Here is a 21,904-nt window from a genome sequence, read left to right as displayed (position 1 = left end):
ACCCAAGTTGGCTCTGACAGTGATTTTTGTATATTACAATGCAAAATATCAGCTGTGGCTTATAAATGAAATCCCCAGTGTCTGGTTAATTCTGAACTATTAAGGCTTCTACTTATGCAGCATCTTTGACTGATGCAATCAGAGTACTTTGTCAGCAGAATATCATTGTAACTCCTTTCCTACCTCCTGGTGAGAGGTTTTTGAAGAGTAGAAGCCACTGTCCAGGTACCCCACACTGTATGGAAACATGAAGGCAAAATGAGGAGAGGTCCTTCAATCTTCCAAATATTCTGATGGAGGAGAAAAATATCATTTCCCCACCTGATAGAAATAGTTTTGGTCTTATTAGAGAGTTCTTTAGGGAAAGGAAACCAATCATGAATAAAGTTAAAGGTAAGTCAAACTATTGACAAAACTATAAATGGAAAATAAGCAAACCAGCTAGCTAAAGAGAACTTGGGAGCATCAGAAAACTGCTTCTAGAAGTATGGCATTTGGAGTGTGTGAGAGTGAGGGTTATGTATTTTATTTAATAATGTACTGGTGACCAGTGCTAAAATTCACCATGGCCTGTTGAAAGCTACATTGGAAAACCACCACAGATGGAAATAAAACAGGAGAAAAAAGTCATACTGTGCTAATGATACCTTCTTATCGGTCATAGGCCGGAACACAAGATCATGATAAATGTTTATTTTTCTTTCACTTTCTGATTCCACCTCCCCAAAAGGCACCCTTTGAAAATGACTTCACTTTGAAACCTTAGCTCTGGCAACTATCATACACACAGACACTGCACTTTTGTATGACCCTGCTCAACAACAGAATTATCTTCTCTCATCCTTACTAAATCCATATGGGTGCCTTAGCTCATTCCTGGAAGACATCCACCTGACATTTACAGCCCTCCAGGCCTTTCAGATGGTAAGAGAGCATATTAAACCATTTCTTCACTGCCAGCTGTGAAAGAAATTGCATAACTGTCTTTTTCCTCCATTCACATAACAATATGCAACTCTCACATTTCCCCATTTGCAGCTTCTACATCAACAAAAAATTACTCCTTCTCTCTAGTAAATATAAAACCTTGTCTCAATCACACATCTCTGGAGTTACTCTCATTCTTTATTCTCTTCTTGGCTGGCAAGTTTATGCACATAGATTGTAATACTGACAAGCCATTTCCTCACTTCCTACCCATTCCTTGAACCACAATAATCTCTTCCTGAACTCTCACTGGTGATTCCCTAGTCATGCCATCAGGGACCTGTGGATCTAAAACCAATGGCTTCTTTTCAATCTTTCTATTATGTGACAACATGGACCATTACATCCTTAACAGAACTTGCTCATCTTCTGTGACACCATGTTCTCTGCTCTTTGTTCCTCTCTGACCCCTGTGCCTGCATTTGCTCAGTCTCTTTTACCAAATTTTGGATGTTAGAGTTGCTCAGGGTTTTCTTTTACCTCACACTCTCTCCATAGGGCTCAGCCTTGCCACATGACCACTATCACCATATGTGATGCCCTTGTCCAGCTCTCTCTCCAGACAGCAGAATTATGAGAAACTAGCTTGTCACGTCACTGGGCATTTCTTAAGTTTGTTAAACTTAGCATTTTCAAAATGTTATTTGTCTATTTTGACCCAAACATGTTTTTCTGAAGGATTTTGTCTCAGTAAACAGCACTGACTCAGTGGATCAAGTCAATTTCCTCAGAGTCATAGTTAACTTCTTATCCTAATTTTCAATTTAATTGACCCCACTCAACTCCAGACCCATCCTTTATTCCCTGCTTTGTGAAAATAGAGCTGTAAGCATTTCTCATCTGCAACTGACACCCACATGTTTGACTTTGTCAGTAGAGGATGCTGGATGGACACTGCAGAAGGAAGGGGCTTCGTTTCCTGATGCCAGTTAAGATGCCTCTATTTGCTTACTATTCCTGCTAGGTGGGAGGGATGGGGACATCCAGTGGTTCTTTGTCTTAACTATATATCCAAAGCACACAGTCTTTTGGTAAATTTTGTCTTAGCCTAGTCCAGTGACACCTCATTACCTTTCTGGAAGGTGCATCACACTCCTGGGCCTCACACTATTCTGGTTGGCAAGCATTCTCCCAACACCCTTTCCACATACCCACCATCAACCTAAACCCACCTGCTTCCCAGAAGAGGTGCTTCCCACTTGCTAATCCTGGTTACAGTGTCCAGCCCATCGGCTTTCATCCAAGGGGTAATGTTTCCTGCTTGCCTAGTAACTGAACAACTGTGGACCCAGGCAGCTCTGAGCTTTGCTCTGTGCAGTAGGCTATAAACACACCCTCTGCAATGAGGTCATAATCACAGCCCTTGGGAGAGTCCTCAGTTCTAAGCTTCTACTTTCTTGGATAACTTTCTGGGTACCCTCACCCCAGGGTATCTTTTTGTTATATTTTAATCCTTTATAGCTAATCCTCTGTTACAGTTAAGAATTCCTTATATTCAGTTTTCCCAGTCTAGATTATTGTGTTATTTCTGTTTCCTGTTGAACCCTAACTGATACAGTGTCAAACAGCAAATCTCCTTTACACTATCACCCAAAGTCTTCTTGAATCTCTATGCTTTTCATTTTTTCTTTTTTCTGTTATTAAAACCACTATTTCTTTTTTTTTAATTTATTTAACTCTTGTTCAAGTACAGTTTTCTTTCCTGTATTCCCAGCCCTGGGGGGGGCGGGGGTGGGCAGGGCTGGGAAAACCATTATTGCTTGCTTAAGATTCTGCAATTGGACTCTCCTAATTAGGCTAACTGACTTTTCCTCAGCCATTTTTTCTCTTTCCTCAATCCAGGTATATATTTACTATCTACCTTAAAACTTATACAGGTTTCCCATTTCTTTAAAAATTTTGAGATACCTGGCAGGTTAATCAAAATCTGACCTTTCTCTGGCCACTTTTCCAATATCAACTTAACATCCTTCCTTCTTTTATCCTTCCTAATATTGATAATTTATGTTTTCTCTCCTGCTTAATCATCTTTTTTACATCTCTCAAAAACAAGCTTTTGGAATTTCTAATAACTGTTTTTAGTCACACTTCATTAACTTTCTTTACTATTAATTTTCTTTCTTTTTTTCTTTAGAACAACTCTTTTTTTAGTTTATTTTTAATTAATTAATTTATTTTTATTTTATTGTTGCTCAGGTACAGTTGTCCACTTCTTCCTCCCACCACTCCCCCTCAGCCTGAACCATCCCCACCTCCCTGTGTTGATCCCACCCTCATTCCTTGGTTTTGTCCATGTGTCCTTTATAGTTGTTACTGAACACTCTTCCCCTCCCTCCTCCCCATTATCTCCTCCCACCTCTGCTCTGGTTACTGTCAGTTTTTTAAAGATTTTATTTATTTACTTTTAGAGAGGGGAAGGGAGGGAGAAAGAGAGAAAGAGAAACATCAATGTGTGGTTGCCCCTCACATGGCCCCCACTGGGGACCTGGCCTGCAACCCAGGCATGTGCCCTAACTGAAAATCGAACCTGTATTCCTTTGGTTCGCAACCTGTGCTCAATCCACTGAGCTGCACCAGCCAGGGCGTGTCAGTTTTGTTTTTTTTTATTTTAATGTCTCTGGTTATATTTTGCTTGCTTGTTTGTTTTGTTGATTAGGTTCCATTTGTAGGTGAGATCATATGGTATTTGACTTTCACTGCCTTGCTTATTATTTTTTCATACTTTGGGACTATCCGATTTTCATGTTAACTTTTTTAAGTGACAGTATAGAAAAATACCATTATCTCCTTGAATATTGATTTAGCGATATTTTCAGCTTTTTATATGCAATACTTATGTCATTATGAAGTTCTTAGTATTTGGTAATATTTATAGTGACTTTTCTGATCCATGAAAGTTGCTCTTTTCTTATCTATTTGACTTTTAACTTTGATATCTAATTTCATTCTGTGGTGGCAAGAAAATATGGCCTGTATAATAATAATTTGTTGGGTTTTGATGAGATTTCAACATTTATACTTTTCACGAGTGGTTGAAAATATGGCTATCTCTTTGTTTCACATAGAATTATTTCTATATAGTTTTTATATAAGCTTATTCAATGAACTCATCAATTATAATGGAAGTATACAAAAATCTTCCACTGCTATTATAGATATATCATCATTTTTAAAAATCTAAAAAATATTCAATGATTTGAGAGAGAGATCAATATGAGAGAGAAAAATTGATTGCTTGCCTCCCACCTGCACCTAACTGGCAATCAAAACTACCAGGTAGGTGTGTGCCATGATTGCGAATTGAACCACCAATATTTTGGTGTATAGAACAACACTCAAAACAATCAAACCACACAAGCCAATGAAGATTCATAACTCTTTATAAAAAAAATTAATAAATTCTATACTGTCTCTTTGATGCTCCATATTTGATATATGCATGTTTTCTTATTGTTTTACTTTCAGATTCATATTTTTCTTGTTGAGTAATAATATTTTTATTCCTATTAGTGCTTTATGGCTTAAAAATACATTTGGTATAACACTGGTATTGCTTTGCTTTTTAATTTTTACTTTCATTATTATTTTTATATGTAAATGAACCTCTTGTAAATAGAATATAGATGAATTTTTTAAATACAGTTTGAAAAGGTTGTTTTTTGAACAATAGATTAATTGATTTAAATTCACCGTAGATATTTATATATTTGGAATTATTTTGCAATCCTACTTTTTCATTTTTAATTTGTTGTAGTTTTTTTCTTCATTTTAAGTATATTTTATTGATTATGTTGTTACAATTCTCTCAGTGTTTCCCTTTATCCCCTTCTGCTTGGTACCCCCATTCTCTTCAGCAGTACCACCAACTTAGTTCCTGTCCATGGGTCATGTGTAAGTTCTTTGGTTTCTCCCTTTCCTATACTATTATTAACTATCATGCATTTTGTTTCTACCAATTAATTACACTTCTTGATCCCTGCTTCATTTCCCAATTTCTCCCCCTTCACCCTCCCAGTTGATAATCCTCTAGATGATCTCCATACCTATGATTCTGCTCTTGTTCTGGTGGTTTCATTAGTTATTTTTGTTTTTTAAATTCAGTTGTTGATAGTGTGTTTGTTGTCCTTTTAATGTTCAAGGCGATTGAGACTCTCTGTACTCTCTGTACTCTGTATTTCCCTTATCAGATTAGGCAAGTTTTCTTTCATTATTTTTTAAATCTATTCTTAAATTCTTGATCTTTCTCTTCTTCTGCCACCCCTCTGATGTGAATGTTGGACCTCTCAAAGTTGCTCTAAAGGCTGCTTATACCATCCTCCTTTGGGGGGGACTCTTTTCTCTTCTTTTTTTTTATTAGTTGTTTTATATTTCCTTATGTTCCAAATTATTGATTGGAATCATCCATCAGTGGATGATTCTTGGTTTCATCCACTCTACTGGTGTTTCCCTGCAAATTTTTCATTGCTGCAATCAGTGAATCTTTTGTTTCTAACTAGATCTTTTTTTTTTATTACATAGGTCCTCACTAAGTTCCTTGAACATCTTATAACCAGTGTTTTGAATTCTTCATCTAATAAATTACTTATCACCATTTCATTTAGCTCTTTCTTTCTGGAGTTTTAAGATGTTTGTTCATTTGGATCATGTTTCTCTGACTCCTCATTTTGGAAGTTCCCCTGTGTTTGTTTCTATGTATTAAATGGAACTGTTTTGACTCCATGTCTTGGCAGTATGCCCTAATGTAGTAGGTGTCCTATAGGGTCCAGTGGCACAGCCTTCCCTATCAGGTATTCAAGTTACACACTTTGTGTGGGCTTATATTCTCCTCCTGTACTTGAGCTTTGGTTGCTGTTGGCAGATCAACAGGAGGAATTTACCCAGATCAGTCAGCTGCAAGGATTGGCTATGACCACTTACCACCAACATCTGTCCTTAATGGAGGATCAGCTGTACAGGGGTAGGGTGGAAGTACTCTGAAGTGGCCTGTGGCTGTCCACTGTGTGCACTGGGCTGGAGGGGGTTTTTTGTGATGTAGGGCAAGGTCAGTGCCCACCTGTGTTTTGCCCCTGGCCATCCTTCCTGAGTTATTCAGCAACCTGAGATGGTTGCTGGGCTTGGAGATTCCCTTTATCCCCTTCTGCTTGGTACCCCCATTCTCTTCAGCAGTACCACCAACTTAGTTCAGGCAAAGCCAAAAAATCCAGGCAAAGCCAAACTGTAAAATTAATCTGGCTGCTGCCTATGCTAGGACTGGAGCTCAACGAGGCCAGATGTTGCTTATTTGTTAGAATTTAGGAAGATGTGAAGCATGAGTCAAGACCAGTCATTCATAGGGAAGAGCAGCTTGGGTAGGCCCATAAGTTGGGTGGGGTGGAGTCTCTAGGGTTCTCCAAGGCAGGTCAAACGGTGTTATCCAGGTTAATAGAGTCTCAAATATGGCAACAACCTGCTGGCTCCATGGCTCTGCAAGAAGAGGGCTCAGAAAAGGGACAATGGTCTCTGCTTTCCCCCATGCCAGATAATTTAGCCTTTCCCAGTATGCTGCTGGTACTCTTCAAGTTGCCACCCCAGTGCTGGAGCTCAGAGGGGGTGAGTCTAGGTAGGTGAGTTCATGTGTGGGTTCTTTAAGAGGAACTGCTTGGGGTTCGAGCAGTTTCTTCCACTGACTCAATCCTCACTTGTTTTTGCATCCAGAAGTTGTGGGGACTTATCTTCCTGGCACTGGAACTGTTGGCTCATGGGCCTGGTATGGGGCTGTACCCATTCCTTCCTGTAATAGATGCCCCAAATTTTTATCCACCACATGTGGGTGAGAGACCAGCCCTTTCCTTATATGTTTCCCTCCTACCAGTTTGGGTGGGTGTGGTTTCTTTAATTCCATGGTTGTCAGACTTCCATTCTACTTGATATCTGATGGTTCTGAGTGATGATTATTCTGTATTTGAGTTGTAATTTCAATGTGTGTTTTTTGTGTGTGTAAAGAGGCAAGCCATGTCTCCCTATGCTACCATCTTGACCAGAAACCTATTTATTTCTTATCGCCTATTATTGCAGGCTTAATCACCTCACACACTTGTTCTAGCTGCCATTATAGTTTAACATGCATACTAGAGTTTTCGATGTATAAAGTAATTTCTTAACTTCCAGACACTATAAGAACTTTAGAATATGTTTGTCCCAATATATTTCCTTTTCCCATCTGCCAACTTATTGTATTGTCTAGTGTTTTAGTTTTACCTATTTTTTGTAATAGCTAATCGTAGGCATTTAGAAATGGATGAGAAGTGTATTTTTTTCTGAATGTTATTTTATTGAGAAACTATTCTTCTAATATTAAAACTTTCTTTTTTTTGAACTATATTCTTTAAGTCTTTCATTAGGTTTTGTTAAATGCATCAACTCCTTTACATGGACTATCATGTCATCTCTTAATAAAAACAGTTTTAATTCTTCCTTTCCAATTCCATGTAATTATTTTTTGCCTAATTGCTCTGGTAAAAACTTCCAACACAGTGTTGAATCATGTTGTAAAGGAAGAAATCTTGTTTTGTTTTGGATCATGAGAGGAAATCATTCAGTCTTTCAACATTAAGTATGAATATTAAGTGCAGGGATTTTTCTCCCTAGATGTCCTTCATCAAATCAGAAAAGTTCCTCTCTACTCCCAGTTTTCTAGAGTTTTTACCAAGAATATACGTTGAATTTTGTCCATTAATTTTCTATATATATTGAGATGATCATGGTTTTTTTCTGTGTTAGTAGTTTAAAATGTTGAATTGCATTGGTCAATTTCCAATGGTTATTTTACTGAATTTATTGCAGTGACATTGGTTAACAAACTTACATATGTTTCAGGTGTACAATTCTACAATACATAATCTATATATTGTATCATGTGTTCATTACCCCAAGTCAATGTTAAATCAACCTTACATTTTTGGGATAAATCCATTAAGTCATGATCCATTTTATATACTGTCGGCTTCAACTTGTTAAAATTTTGTTCAGAATTTTTGCATCTTTGTTTACAAGGGACAATGGTCTGTGATCTTCCTTTTCAGTAAAGTTTTAGTATCAGGATAAAGTTGGCCAAATAAGAAGAATTAAGAGGTAACCATTTCAGTTCAATTTTCTGGAATAATGTCTGTAGAACTGATATTGTTTCTTCATTAAATGTTTGGAAGAATCACCAGTGAAATGGGTCTGGAGTTTTATTTGCAGGAACATTTAAACAACAAATTATTTTCTTTTGATGTAGATTCAGGTTATTTCCACTTGAGTTTTGGCAGTTTTAATTTATTTTTTTCTTATTTTTACTATTTTTTTACTTTATTTGGGTTTATTTTTTCTTCTTTCTATATTTTTTCAAGGTAGAAGCTGATTCAATTGATTCAAAACCTTCTTTTCTGTAACAATCTTATAGCATTACAATCTTCCTAAAACTGTTTTATTAGCTTCCTACACATTTTGATATGTAATAAGTGAAAAATTATTCAGGTAAAAATACAATATGTTATCACTTTAGATTTATTTCTGAGCATAGTTTAATTTGGGGGGCGGGTAGTGTCTGTCTGGGTCAGATTGGTCCCTTGGATTCTGTCTATATACTGGAGCTCAGGTAAATGGCCCAGACACACCATCGGTCATTCAGGATTGTAAGTATGGTTTGATCTTCTTCCTTTTATGTACCTTAAATATGTTAAGAGAGTAACTTTAAGTGTTATTACACATATACACAAATGATAACTATGTGATGTAGTGGTATGTTTATTAACTCGATTATGGAGTAATCATTTCACAATGCATTTGTATATTAAATCATGACATTGTACATTTTATAATCACATTGTATAACCTAAATATGTATAATTTTATTTTTCAATCATGCTTCCATACATTTAGAAAAAAATAATAACCTATATTAAATTTAATTATTTTTAAGCAGCCATATGGGGTCCCAAAGAGCCCTGGCTATTACCCAGAGGAAATGGCAACTATACTGAATCCCTCTGAGAAATTTAAGCCCTAGGAGAACTGAGGACTAAAGCACTCCAGCTCTTCTCAGTCTCATAGGAAGGAACTGAGTACCCAGTGCACATAGCTGAGGATGAGTCAGTTTTTCCTTGGAAATATTTGAAATTGCTAATGAATTCACTTATTTAACTCACTTATTCTTTGAATGACTACTATGTGTTAAGCATTCTTCTAATCATGAATGCAGCAATCTTTACTACTCTTTGCTCATGGTTTCTGTCATAGCCCATGATATTCTGGGGAAATCATGTGTTAAGGGGACTTCTGATCAGTCCAGTACTGTTGAGTTAGGTGTCTTCACTTTCCAGAAGCCATTGGGATTACTTTAGACATTTGAGACAAATAGGCCCAGGCAAGAAGAGGCAAAAGTCTGAAGAGGCATCCATTGATATTTCAGAAAAGAGTAAAATGAAAGCTCATATGAAAGCTTAGACAGTGTCCAGAACTTTATGAGTCTCTTTTGTACTCACCCATAGGGTCAGGTTCCTTCGGGTTCTAACCTGGCCTTCATGCCCACACTCTCCCTGGCATTGCATTCACTTGTCTGTTGATTGCTCCCACACCTCTGTCCCTGTCTCTGAGCTAGCACACTACCCATGGAATGCTTCATGTATGTATCACAGGGACCTCAAACTCAGTGTTTTTAAAGTGGGACTTATTCTTCTCCCCTCCCTGCAAACCTGCTTCTCTTGGAGACACATTGTATCAAATGATGGGCCTCCATGCAGTCCTGTAAACAGGTACCATCCCTCACTTCTCTGTTCTCACCTACTTCTAAACATATGCGGAATGTCGCTCACCACTCTCCTGTCACCAAACCAGATAAAGCCACCCTATTAGGTAAATTTCAAATTCCAATGTAATGAAACTGGGCTTTTTCCTGGACTTCCTCCATTCCCTTATCCTCTCTCAATGTGGAATACACTTTCCTCTCTGCAGCCAGAGTGGGGACTGGATTGAGCCACTTGTGTAGCCCTTCAATATCTTCCCTCTCCAGATTCAACCAAGTATCAAACCTGGCTTCGATCACCCTCCCCATGATGCAGTGTCTGTACCTGATTTTAGTCTCTTATATTCCTACTTCCTTAGAAATTCCAAAGCTCCAGCTACATGGGGTTTCCTCAGAAGCACCTCCCCTATCCCTCAATGAATGCTGGTTCTGTAGGAGCATTCAGCTATGGCCCACATTCATAATTCTCATCTTTGAGACCCACTTTAATCCCTATTCCCAAACATCCGGATGGTTAGCTACCACTGCTGTCTCCTCCTATGTATCCTATGTACCCCTTCCCCAAAATGCACGGCCTGCACAGACCTTGTATGATGCATGACAGTCTTCCTTACTGGGCTCCATGATGTTCTGACAGCCATTCATCTTCAGCAGAAGTACAGTAGCTTAAACATCATCAGAATCACATAAAACTGTTGTTTAAAAAAATCTAGAACAAAGAACTATAGAATGTTTGTAAATTAAGTCAAACCAATTAAGGCCCAGGCTGTGCCACACACTGGCATTAACACAGAGGAGTTAAATTAAATTTTGGGCCTGATGACTCAGGGCTGTGCCAAGAAATCTTAGAAGAGGCAAGTAGGTGGTTTCTTAGCATCCTGCTTATAATTCAATTGGAGTTAACTGGCAAGATGTAATTTTAGTAATTCTGTTCCTGCTCACCTGGAATACTCACAGAGGAACAAATGACCAGGGGAATGTCTCAGTAGGCAGGTTCTTCAAGAATCTGTGACTACTCATGAGCTGTCACCTGTTTAGCTATTTCCAAAGGACACAAAATCTGGGATCCACCTCCAGGGACTCTAATAGATCTAGAATGAGAATAATGTAAAGCAGGTTACATAATTTGAAGGTGCAATGCAAAATTAAAATGAGGGGCTCCTTGTTCAGTAGTTATTAAGACTTTCAAGATGAGATTAGCAGAGTATTAAGCTAAGCATGGGAGCTTTCTGAGTGCAGGCCCATAATGTGCATTCAGTAGCTCTGGCCACAATGACACAGATTATATCCTAATGCCTATAATTCCCAGCTATGTGCTGTGAAAGGTCCCTTCTGTGTACGACCTGGAGATGATACCCAGAAACTTCAGGGAACAGTAGAATGGTTCTGAATGAGCCCCTGTGTCTTATATACACATGTTGCAGTCTCATTTTACTCTTTTTTTGTTCTAAACTATATGTTTAAGGGAATCATAGGAACTTCTCACCTGATTTTCTTTTAGAATTACTTTTCTCTTTACTGCCACCCACTAAAATCCTGAAATCACCAAATGACAGTGCTATTGGAAGGGAGAAATAAGTATGCTTTTTTATCTCATCCCTAGAGCACATGATGGATGTGTGAATATAAATTATAAATTTTCACAGTGATCTAGTCTCTGAGAAAAAAATGTGAGGGAAATAAAGACCTAATTCCTCTGGTCAGAAATCTACATAGCAGAAAGAAAGAACTCACTTCTGACCTTCGCAACAACGTGGACAGAACTGGAAGTACTATACTAAGTGAAATAAACCAGGCAGGGAAAGACAAATACCAGTGGAACCTAATAAACAAATCAAACAAGCAAGCAAAATAGAATGGGAGACATGGAAATAAAGAACAAACTGACAGTGACTAGAGGGGATGGAAGAGGGCCATAATGGGAGGAAGAAAGGGAGAGGTCAAGTCACGGGACATGTGTAAAGGACTCATGGACAAAGACACTGGAGGAAATGACTGAAAGTGAAAGGTGGGGGATGTATAGGGCACGAGAAAATGGGGGGATGTGGACATCTGTAGTTGAACAACAGTTAAAAAAATATAAAATTTGTAAAAAATATAATAGTCTAGTGAGCCCCCTATTTTAAGCACACACAAAAAATTCTCAGTTCAATTGGCCATCCATAACTTTGCCTACAAGCTCAAAGGATGACAGGGACCTGAAAAAATCATATGCACAGTTTGACTTCGGATTTCAGTCATCTCCATGTTTAAGTAAGTGCTATGGTCAGAGAAAATGAAACAACATGATGGCAAGATTTATTCAAAGCCATTCAGGAGGACTCCATTGGGAATATGGACTCGAGGGTAGCATGGCCCATACAGGTCCCATTCACTTTTCCTTGTGTCCAAATGTTTTTCAGCTGAGACTCTGAAACAGGCTTCAAGAATATACACAGTGTCCTTGGAACATTCATGAAAGTGTATTTTGTGCCAGACCCTTCTGAAGACTCAGGTATTTTATTCAACTGTTGCAATAGCCTTGTAAGGTAGAGAACATTATTACCCACACTGTGCAGGCAGATGATATTTGAAGCAATTAAGAAATTTTTTATGGATATTGTAGTCACAGGGTAGTCACAGATGTAAAATGTAAGCAAGGATGCTACCAGGTTAAGGAGGAGGAGAAATTGTCAAGCAGGGTTCTGACAGTGTACCAAGATGAATAATAAATAGCAATAGAGACACAAGGATAAGGCTATAGTGAACTTAATCCAGCTGACTCAGTACTGACACCTTACCATACTACCTCATTTAGCTCCCACAACTCTGTAACATAAGTACCATTTTTTCCAATTTACAAATAAGGGAACTGAGGTTTAAGCATGTTAGATAGTAAAGATTAGAAATTTTCTAGCATAGTCACACAATTAAGCAAGGATTTGGTTTTGTGAAGCTCATTTGAAGGGTCAGGAGATAGAAAAACAAATGGTAAAGGGAAAGAACCAGAGTTATTTTGCCAAAGAACCAGAGTTGCCAGACAATGATTAGATTTAATTCATTACTCAAATGAACAACAGCCCCTCCCTACTTTACAAAGTAATTACTCCATATTTGAGTTGGAGAAGGAAATAATTTTAAAAGACACCATCAGAACCTCACTTTCTTTTAATATCCTTAACAGACAATTCCTAAATCCAGGACTGTTGGGTTTCTCCACTGGAGTCCAAATTGGAAAATACAGCCCTTCACCTGAGCTTCTCCCAGTCCAACAGGAGAGAAAAATTCAATGCAGCAGGAGGATCTGAAGGAGAAATGTAAATGGTACCAAGGGAAGACCTGAGGGGAAAGCCTGGACAAATGAAGGAATAGGGGAGCCCACATAGAAAGGAAGGCCCTCAAAGGACACTAAGGCAATAGGGAGGGGCAGCAAGAGGGAGAGAACACTCTGACAGGTGGAATAGCATTGGTGTGACTGGAAGACAGATCTCACTCAGGAGGTGCACAAGGAGGACTCCGGGATCAAGAGGACCCATCTTCATATATGGAGACACTGAAGCTCCTCAAGGCACTGCACCATACCTCCACTTGGTGAGAACAGGGAAGGTGTCAGTGAAGGGACTTCAACACAGACCTTTGTTCTCTAATTCTGGGCCATGATCCTTTCCATTTTTCACCTCTTTTAGCTACTTTGCTGTGAGCTGTCTCCTCCTCCAACTGTCAAGTGCATTCATATTTTTCTGTTTGGTCATTTTTTCTTCCTTCTGGTCCACTCCATTGATTTGAGTTCCAGTTTCCTTTTGATCACTATTGGTTTCCTGTGCATTCCCCTTCATTTCAATTAGTTTAGCCTTAATTTGTTCCTCTAGTTTGTGACTAAAATAGACCAGTTCTGTGAGCATCCCAATCACCAGTATTTTGAACTGTTCATCTGATAAGTTGGCTATTTCTTAAGTGGCTTAGAGTTATTGGGCTTTGAGTTGAGCCATGTTTTGGTCTGTTCACACCTTTTAAGTATGAGGAGTGGAGCCCTAGGTGTTCACCAGGGTGGGGCAACTCAGTTACTGGGTTGTGATGCTGTATGTGGGGGAAGGGTCAAAGAGGGGCAATGGCGGTCCCCTCTGCTGCTTCCCGCCACTGGGGCCTGCGTGGTCTGTCTCACTGCTCGCTTCTTCACTGGTTTATCTGTGTGCGAATGTGTGACCTCGGTCAGGCTGCCACCTTGCACCCTCACTGGGTCCACCTGTTGCTACCCCACACCACGGATCTGCCTGTGGCTGCCTATGCACCTGGGTCAGGAGATCTTTCCTGCCCAACCCCGATTGCTGCTGGCTCTGCCACTCTTACTAGTCTGGCTGGACGGTCCATTGTTGTTGGACTTCCATATAGCTTAATTTTCTGTGTTTTGGCTGCGTTTTTGTTACTGAAACTTGGTTGACTTTAAACCTGGTTGTGAGAGGAGGCACAGTGTTTCCACCTATGCCTCCATCTTGGCAGAAGTTCTAAAATTTATATTCTATAACTACAGGCAAGCAAAGCATTTTAAACCCAATTTGTTAAAAATTAATTGATTTCCAGTTGACATCTGGTCTAAAATATTGCTGTAGTCTGCAGGTGCTCAGGGAAGTGAAGGGAAATGGGAATGCCTCCTTGCAGGCTCTGTGCCCAGTGTGTGGCAGGTGAGATGCTACCCCCCAACTCTGGAGGGAGTAAGAAGAGGAGAGAGTATAGAGGCCATGCATGGCATTTGCTCAAAGTCACCCCATGCTACTTCTCAGGGTTAAAGTTCAAGTGCATGCTCTTAATTTCCTGGAGAAGTTGTACTTTCTTGAAAGTGGAAAATTGTGTGTGTGTGTGTGTGTGTGTGTGTGTATAAATTCTTGCCTCCTCTCTTCCTACCAGTCTCAATATGGCTTCCTTCTTCCTTTATATATAATATAATATAATATAATATAATATAATATAATATATATATAACTCCACATATATGTATACATGTGTGCACATATAATATATAATATTTTGTATATATTATATTATATATATATGGAATTGCTACAAAATTCTGATGGTCAGTAAAGGTCATCAACACCTACTTGCCTGGGGATACAAGATGGGTGCATAGTAAGTGGAAGCTACACTTACCTCCTCCCAGGTACAAACTAGAATTACAAGTAAGTTACAGAACAATCAACCTCAATAAGCAAGTGATGACTAGCCAAAGAGAAATCTTATAACCAAGGATTTATGGAAGAAGGAAGCCATGTTGGGACTGGCAGGAAGAGAGTATATGTCATAAAGGCTGACCAGGCTCCCATGTATAGCAGTTAAGAATACAGAGGGATATCTCAGCTGCAAAGATTCCCCCTGAGAAGCATAGTATCTCAAACCCATGCTAGGCTTCTCAGCCAGGATTACCAGAGCCAAGAAGAGGAGCCCACATAACATCTGTTTATGAGAATCAGTGGGGATTCTGTCACCAAGGATAAAATGGAGTCTGCTAAAAACCTAATTGCCCTCCTAAAGAGCCAACACACAATTCACAGGATGAGTTCATAGCCACTCATCCTGGGCTCCAGCAAAGGGAGGTTGGATTGGATCAGTTGGAGTTGTGTGAGGATAGACTGGGAGTGTGGCTCCTGGAGGAAAGCAGAAGGGACAGATGCCAAGGTCCCTGTGCTGAGTCCCTCTCCCCAACAACCCACATATGCTACCTTTCCTGACTAATAGACTCCCTTCTATGCAGCATCAACCTGAAAAAAGTGTTCTAGTCCTCCTGACTCCCTATTGCCCTATACTGTCAAACTCATACCCTGCAGAGGTGGTAAGCTGTCTGGGCCCAGATGTAGACTTTCTTGAAAGGCTCTTGAGGGCAAACTCAGTGGGTGTCAGAGACTGAGTTGTGAGCCTCTTGGTGTAGCCATTCCCTCTACACATGCTACCTTCACCAGGGTGTTCCATTAGCCCCACACTCCTGACTCCTTGTGGCCTCACCTTGTCACATTCATGCCATGCAGAGAAGTCAGCTGGCTGTGGTTAGCCTGGTCCCTCATGAAAATTCTCTTGGGAGGCTCTCAAGGAGATCTGGGCAGACTCAGGGAGAAACTGAGTTATGTGCCTCCAGAAGAGGAAACCAATTTTGCATCACACGCCCAACCTATGTTACCATTCCTGTGCAGAGCCCTCACTTCACATGGCCAAATCTTATTCTCTTTGGGCTTGATTAACACTGCTAGCATCACCCTGATGACTCACTGAGATCCCATCCCACCACAAAATTCTGCAGACAACCAGTGGGTGGTGGTTGGCCTTGGAGCACAGTGGTTGGTATTTTTGCAAAGTGATCACAGACCCAGCACTGCCACAGAATTTGAATCTGTATCAATTTGTAGAACACCACTTGCCTTATCCAATAATTCACTGAGAAGCTTCCTTATGGCACTCTCCTACCACCAGAGCTTTCTTAGTGACTGGGCCTAACAGAAAGTTTCAGGCAGAGATGGATCTTTGGGTGACTTGAGTTTTTGGCTTTTTGTTGACCTGCCTATGAGCTTAGTACTGGTGCAAGCCAGCCTTGGTGCTGAGCTTGACTGACATACACCCAGGCCCCAAAGAGGCAGTGGATGGCTGTATAGCTCCAAACAAGAAACTCAGGGTTGATCATAGGCAGTTCCTAAGCTAGGGACACTCCCAAGAGTCCTTGAAACAACACACCTGATAAGGGAATTCAGACCACATTAGAACACAACTCAGGTGTGTTCTCCACAGGTGGTCCACCCAAAGGGACACCTAGGTAGGCTCCAGATTCTGTGGGAAATTTAATTCCATTGCACTGAACTGGTTGGAATCAAACCTCATATTCAGCCAGCCTGAGTATCAACCCAATCCAAAGATGGCCTAACCACAACCAAAATTCAGCTAAAACAGGAGGGTTTATATAACCCACACTAGAGACATTCAGCTGATCAGACAGACTGCATAATATAACCCTCAAAGACACTTACTACATAAGGCTACCATACCAAGACTTGGAGGCATAGTAGACCTACATAATTCATACAAACACACTCAGAGAGGCAACCAAAATGGTAAGACAAACATTTTCTAGATGTAAGAAGAGGGAAAATCCTCGGAAAATAATAAAATTAAATAGAGGCAAGAAATCTAATAGATATAGTGTTCAAAACAATCATTATAAAAATGTTCAGAGAATGTAAGGCAAGAATAGATGAACTCGATGAGAATTTGGACAAATAGCTAGTAAACATAAAAAAGACCATAAACCATTAAAAGAACACATCAAAATGAAGAATACAATATTTGAAATGAATAATATACTAGAATGAATCAACAGTAGTTTGATTCAAAGCAGATCATCAAAACAGTTATTTGGAAAATAAGGTAGCATAAAACACCCAATCAAAGCATCAAGAAGAAAAAAGTAGTTGTGAAAAATAAAAATAAGTTAAACTACCTCTGGAACAATGTGAAGTATAACAACATCCTCATCATAGGGATACCAGAAAATGAGAGGGAAAGCAAAATATTTAAAACATATTTGAAGAAATAATAACTGGAAACTTTCTTAACCTAGTGAAGGAGAAAGACATACAAGTCTAGGAATGCAGAGTCCCAAACAAGATAAACCCAGAGGCCCATTCTCATACACATTACAATTAAAAGGGCAAAGTTAAAGCCAAAGACAAAAGCAGCAAGAGAAAAACAGTTACCTACAAGAGAGATTCAATAAGATTGTCGGCTAATTTCTCAAGAGAAATTTGCAAGCCAAAAAAATAAGCATAAAATATTTAAACTGATGAAAATTAAGGACCCAAAATTAAGATTGCTCCACAAGGCTATTATTTAGAATAAAAAATAGAGCTTCCAACACAATAAGGTGCTAAAAATGTTTATTACCAACAAACCAGCATTAAAGAAATGCTAGAGACTTCTGTAAGAAGAGAAAAATATTTTAAAATAATGAAGTGTTGTTAAATACAGATTAATAAACACTTTAAATGTAAATGGATTAAATGCTGTAATCAAAAGATAGGGTAACTGAGTGAATAAGAAATCAAGACCATTATATGCACTGTTTGAAGACTCAGATCAAAATGAAACACCCATCCAGACTAAAATAAAAGGTTTGAAAAAAAGATATTTCATCCAAATAAAAATGAAAGAAAAACGGGGGTAGCTATACTTACATAATACAAAATGAACTTTTTAAAAAAGCTATAACAAGATAAAAAGGATATTATATAATTTTAAAAAGATAAATTCAACAAGAAGATATACACTTGTAAATATTTATGCACCCTACATAGGGGCAGCTAAATATATAAAACAAATTTTGATGGGCATGAAGTTAGAGACCAACAATAATGCAGTAACAAGGGGCCTTTGACATCACATTGACATCAATGGATACACCTTACAGAGAGAATATCATCAAGGAAGCAGCAAGCTTAAATGTCACACTAACCCAGATGGATCTAATTGATATTTTCAGAACATTTCACTTGAATTCAGCAGAATATACACTCTTTTCAAGTGCACATGAAACATTTTCCAGGACAGACCATACACTAACAAACAAAATATCTAAATATATTTAAGAAGATTAAAATAATTTCAAACAATTTCTCTGACAATTATGGTTTAAAACTAGAAAACAAGTATAGGAAACAAAACAAAGCACACACACACACACACACACACACACAGACAAATCAAGGAGGCTAAATAGCATTTATATCCTAAACAATGAATGGGCTAACAAAGAAACCAAGTAAGAAATCAAAACACATTTTGTGGAAAATAATAATTAAAACAAAAGAAAAAATATCTCGGACATGTTGAAAGCAGTCTTAAGTGAAAATTGACAGTGTTATAGGCCACCACAAAAAAAGAACAATCTCAAGTAAACAGTATAACCTTACACCAGAAGTACTAGAAAAAGAATAATAAAGCCCAGAGTAAGTAGAAAAAAGAAAAGAATAAAATCAGAGATGACATAAATGAAATAGAGTATACAAAAAAACAATACAAAAGAGCAGTGAAATTAAGAGCTAGTTCTTTGAGCCCTGGCTGGTGTAACTCAGTGGATTGAGCGCAGGCCTGCGAACCAGAGGATTGCAGTTCAATTCCCAGTCAGGGCACATGCCTGGGTTGCAGGCCAGTTCCCAGCAGCGGATATGTAGTTCTGGCAGGGGGCACATGAGAGGCAACCATACATTGATATTTCTCTCCCTCTCTCCTTCCCTTCCCCTCTAAAGATAAATAAATAAAATATTTTTTAAATTTTTTAAAAAATCAATATTTTTTTTAAAAAAAGAGCTAGTTCTTTGAAAAGGGAAAGAAGATTTATAAACCTTTAACCAGACTCATAAAAAAAGCATGAGTGAGGAGCCAAGTAGATGAAATCAGAAAATCATATCATATCAATAGACAGAAAAACACTCAACAAAATTCAGCAACCATTTATGATTTTAAAAAACACTCAGCATTTGGGAGTAGAGAAAACATTATAGGCCTCATTATGTTCTTAAAATATTAAAGGCCATATTGGAGTTATGATCTTTCCAGTTACCTGGAAAAAGTCCAACTACTGTTAATATAATGAGAACAGTTTGCATGACAACAATGTAACCTGGCAACCAAGGATAGTGGACTGAAATGTGCATGCTTGAACAATGACAACTAGTCCATGGGGGCAGTAGACACTGTTAAATGAGCATGTGTACTGTGTGGCCATCATATCAAAAATGAGAGTAGAGCAACAAATATGCATTAGATTTTAGATTAATCTTGAACATTCCTCCCTGGAAACCATTCTCCTGATTCAGAAGACCACAGCTATGGACAACTTCATCATGACAACGTGCCTTCTCAAACATCTTGTTTCATGCAGAGTTTCTGGCAAGACTTCAAATCACCCAGGTGACTCAGTCCTGCTACACCCCAGATTTGGTGCCCTGTGACTTCTTGCTTTTCCAAAAGTTCAAATCACCTTTGGTAGGGAAAAGACTTCAGACCACTGATGAGATTCAGGAAAATATGACAGAGTAGCTGATGGTGATTATGAGAACTGTGTGAGGTCCCAAGATACCTACTTTGAAAGGGCCAAGACACCATTGTCCTAGGTACAAAGTTTCTTTTGTGTCTTCTTCAATAAATATTCTCTATTTTTCATATTAATGGCTGGATACCTTCTGGACAAACCTCATAATGTCAATATATTTGTAATAAATTTCAAGTCTGTGACTTTTTCCTTATAACATTCTAAAATATGATACATTTCTCAAAAAAACGCCACAGCTTGTATAAGTGGAGAAAAAAACATAACATTCTGAGAACACCAATGACAACATTGTTAAAACATTCTAGACTATACATTTAATATTCTCTGTTAAGGCCTCTGAGGTCCCATAATTTCCTCCAAATGACATTATGAAGTCATGTTAGGTAGTTGGAAACAAAAGCATTGAATTATCCTTAAAAAAATAAAAAGATGCTAAAAGTCAACCAAGAGACTAATAACCATAGTATTTACTGCAATGGAAAATAATGATTCTGCAGCTTTGCACAGTGGTAGTATCATAGCCAATGAGGTTTATCCGAGGCGCAATTATTGCTAATTGAAAATAATGATTCTGCAGCAAATAGTACTTTGTTTTCACCAGACAAACATTATTCTTTAAAAATATTTTATTGATTATGCTGTTACAGTTGCCCTAAGTTTTTCCCCCTTTTCCCCCTCCACCCAGTACCCCCATATCTTCTAGCCAGCCTCTCCTTTGTTCATGCCCATGGCTTATAATACAGGTTCTTTGGCTTCTCCACTTCTTATAAGGTTCTTAACATTTCCCTATTTTCTGCCTACCAAGTTTCACTTCATTTTTTATTGTTGTTCAATTACAGTTGTCCCAATTTTCTTCCATTTCTCTCCCTTGCCCAACCTTCCCCCACACCCTCAGTCAATCCTGACCCTGTTATCCATTACCATGGGTCCTTTAAACATGTTCCTTACTAGGCCCTTCTCCTTCTTTCACCCATTATTCTTCCCCCACCCCTACCATCTGGTAACTGTTAGTTTGTTCCCTATTTCCTGACATCTTGTGTATTTCTCTTTTGTATGTTTTGTTCATTAGGTTCCACATACATAGGTGAGGTCATATGGCATTTGTCTTCCTTGGCTGTCTTATTTCCCTTAGTGTAATACTGTCCAGTTCCAACTATGCTGTTTCAAATGGTAGGAATTTCTTCTTTCTTTCTGCTGTGTAGTATTGCATTGTGTAAATGTATTACAGTTTTTTGATCCACTCATTACTAATGAACACTTAGACCATTTCTAGCACTGGCTATTGTAAATAACACTGCTATGAATATTGGGGTACATAGATTCTTTTCAATTGGTGTTTCTGGATTCTTAGCATATAATTCCAGAAATGGAATTGCCAGAACAAAAAGCAGATCAATTTTTAGTTTTTTGAGGAAATTCCATACTGTTTTCCACAGTGGCTGTGCCAATCTACATTCCAACCAACAGTGTCACTATATTCCCGTTTCTCCACAACCTTGCCAGAACTTGTTTGTTCTTTTGTTTATCATGACCATTCTGATTGGTGTGAAGTGGTATCACATTGTGTGGTTTTAATGTGCATCTCTCTGATGGCTAGTGATACTGAGTATCTTTTCATATGTTTCTGAGCCCTCTGTATGTCCTCCTTGGAGAAGTGCCTGTTCAGGTCCATTGCACATTTTTTCAATTAAGTTGTTTGCCTTCCTGGAGTGGAGTAGTGTGAGTTCCTTATATATTTGGGAGATGAAAACCTTATCTGAGATATCACTGGCAAATATATTTTCCCATATAGTTGATTGCATTTTCTTTTTGCCGATGTTTTCTTTAGCCATGCAGAAGCTTTTTAATTTGATATTCTCCCATTTGTTTCACTTTCTTTTATATCCATTGTCTTAGAGCAGGTCATGTCAAACTCATTTTCATCAGGGGACACATCAGCCTTGTGGTTGCCTTCAAAGTGCTGAATATAGGACTGAATAAATGTAACTACTCCTTAACTATGGGTAAGGAGTTTAGTGCTGCTGCCAGGTAGAAAGAAAGTGCTAGGCCAGAGAGAACAAGGTGGAGGGCTGGATTCGGCCCACAGGCCT

General features: G+C 38.6%; 1 non-coding gene across 1 annotated transcript; it reads left to right on the top strand.

The window, feature by feature from the left end:
• Nucleotides 1–20,309: 20,309 nt before the first annotated feature.
• Nucleotides 20,310–20,446, top strand: LOC118981061 (U4 spliceosomal RNA). The gene has a single exon (XR_005065261.1). It is a non-coding gene; the product is annotated as a U4 spliceosomal RNA (small nuclear RNA).
• The last annotated feature ends 1,458 nt before the right edge of the window (nt 20,447–21,904 follow it).

The sequence above is a fragment of the Sturnira hondurensis genome, unplaced genomic scaffold (assembly GCF_014824575.4).
Source record: "Sturnira hondurensis isolate 20B ecotype Veracruz unplaced genomic scaffold, ASM1482457v3 Scaffold0023451, whole genome shotgun sequence".
NCBI classification, from domain to species: Eukaryota; Metazoa; Chordata; class Mammalia; order Chiroptera; family Phyllostomidae; genus Sturnira; species Sturnira hondurensis.
The sequence above is the reverse complement of the archived record's forward strand: the minus strand, read 5'-3'. Positions and strand labels throughout refer to the sequence as shown.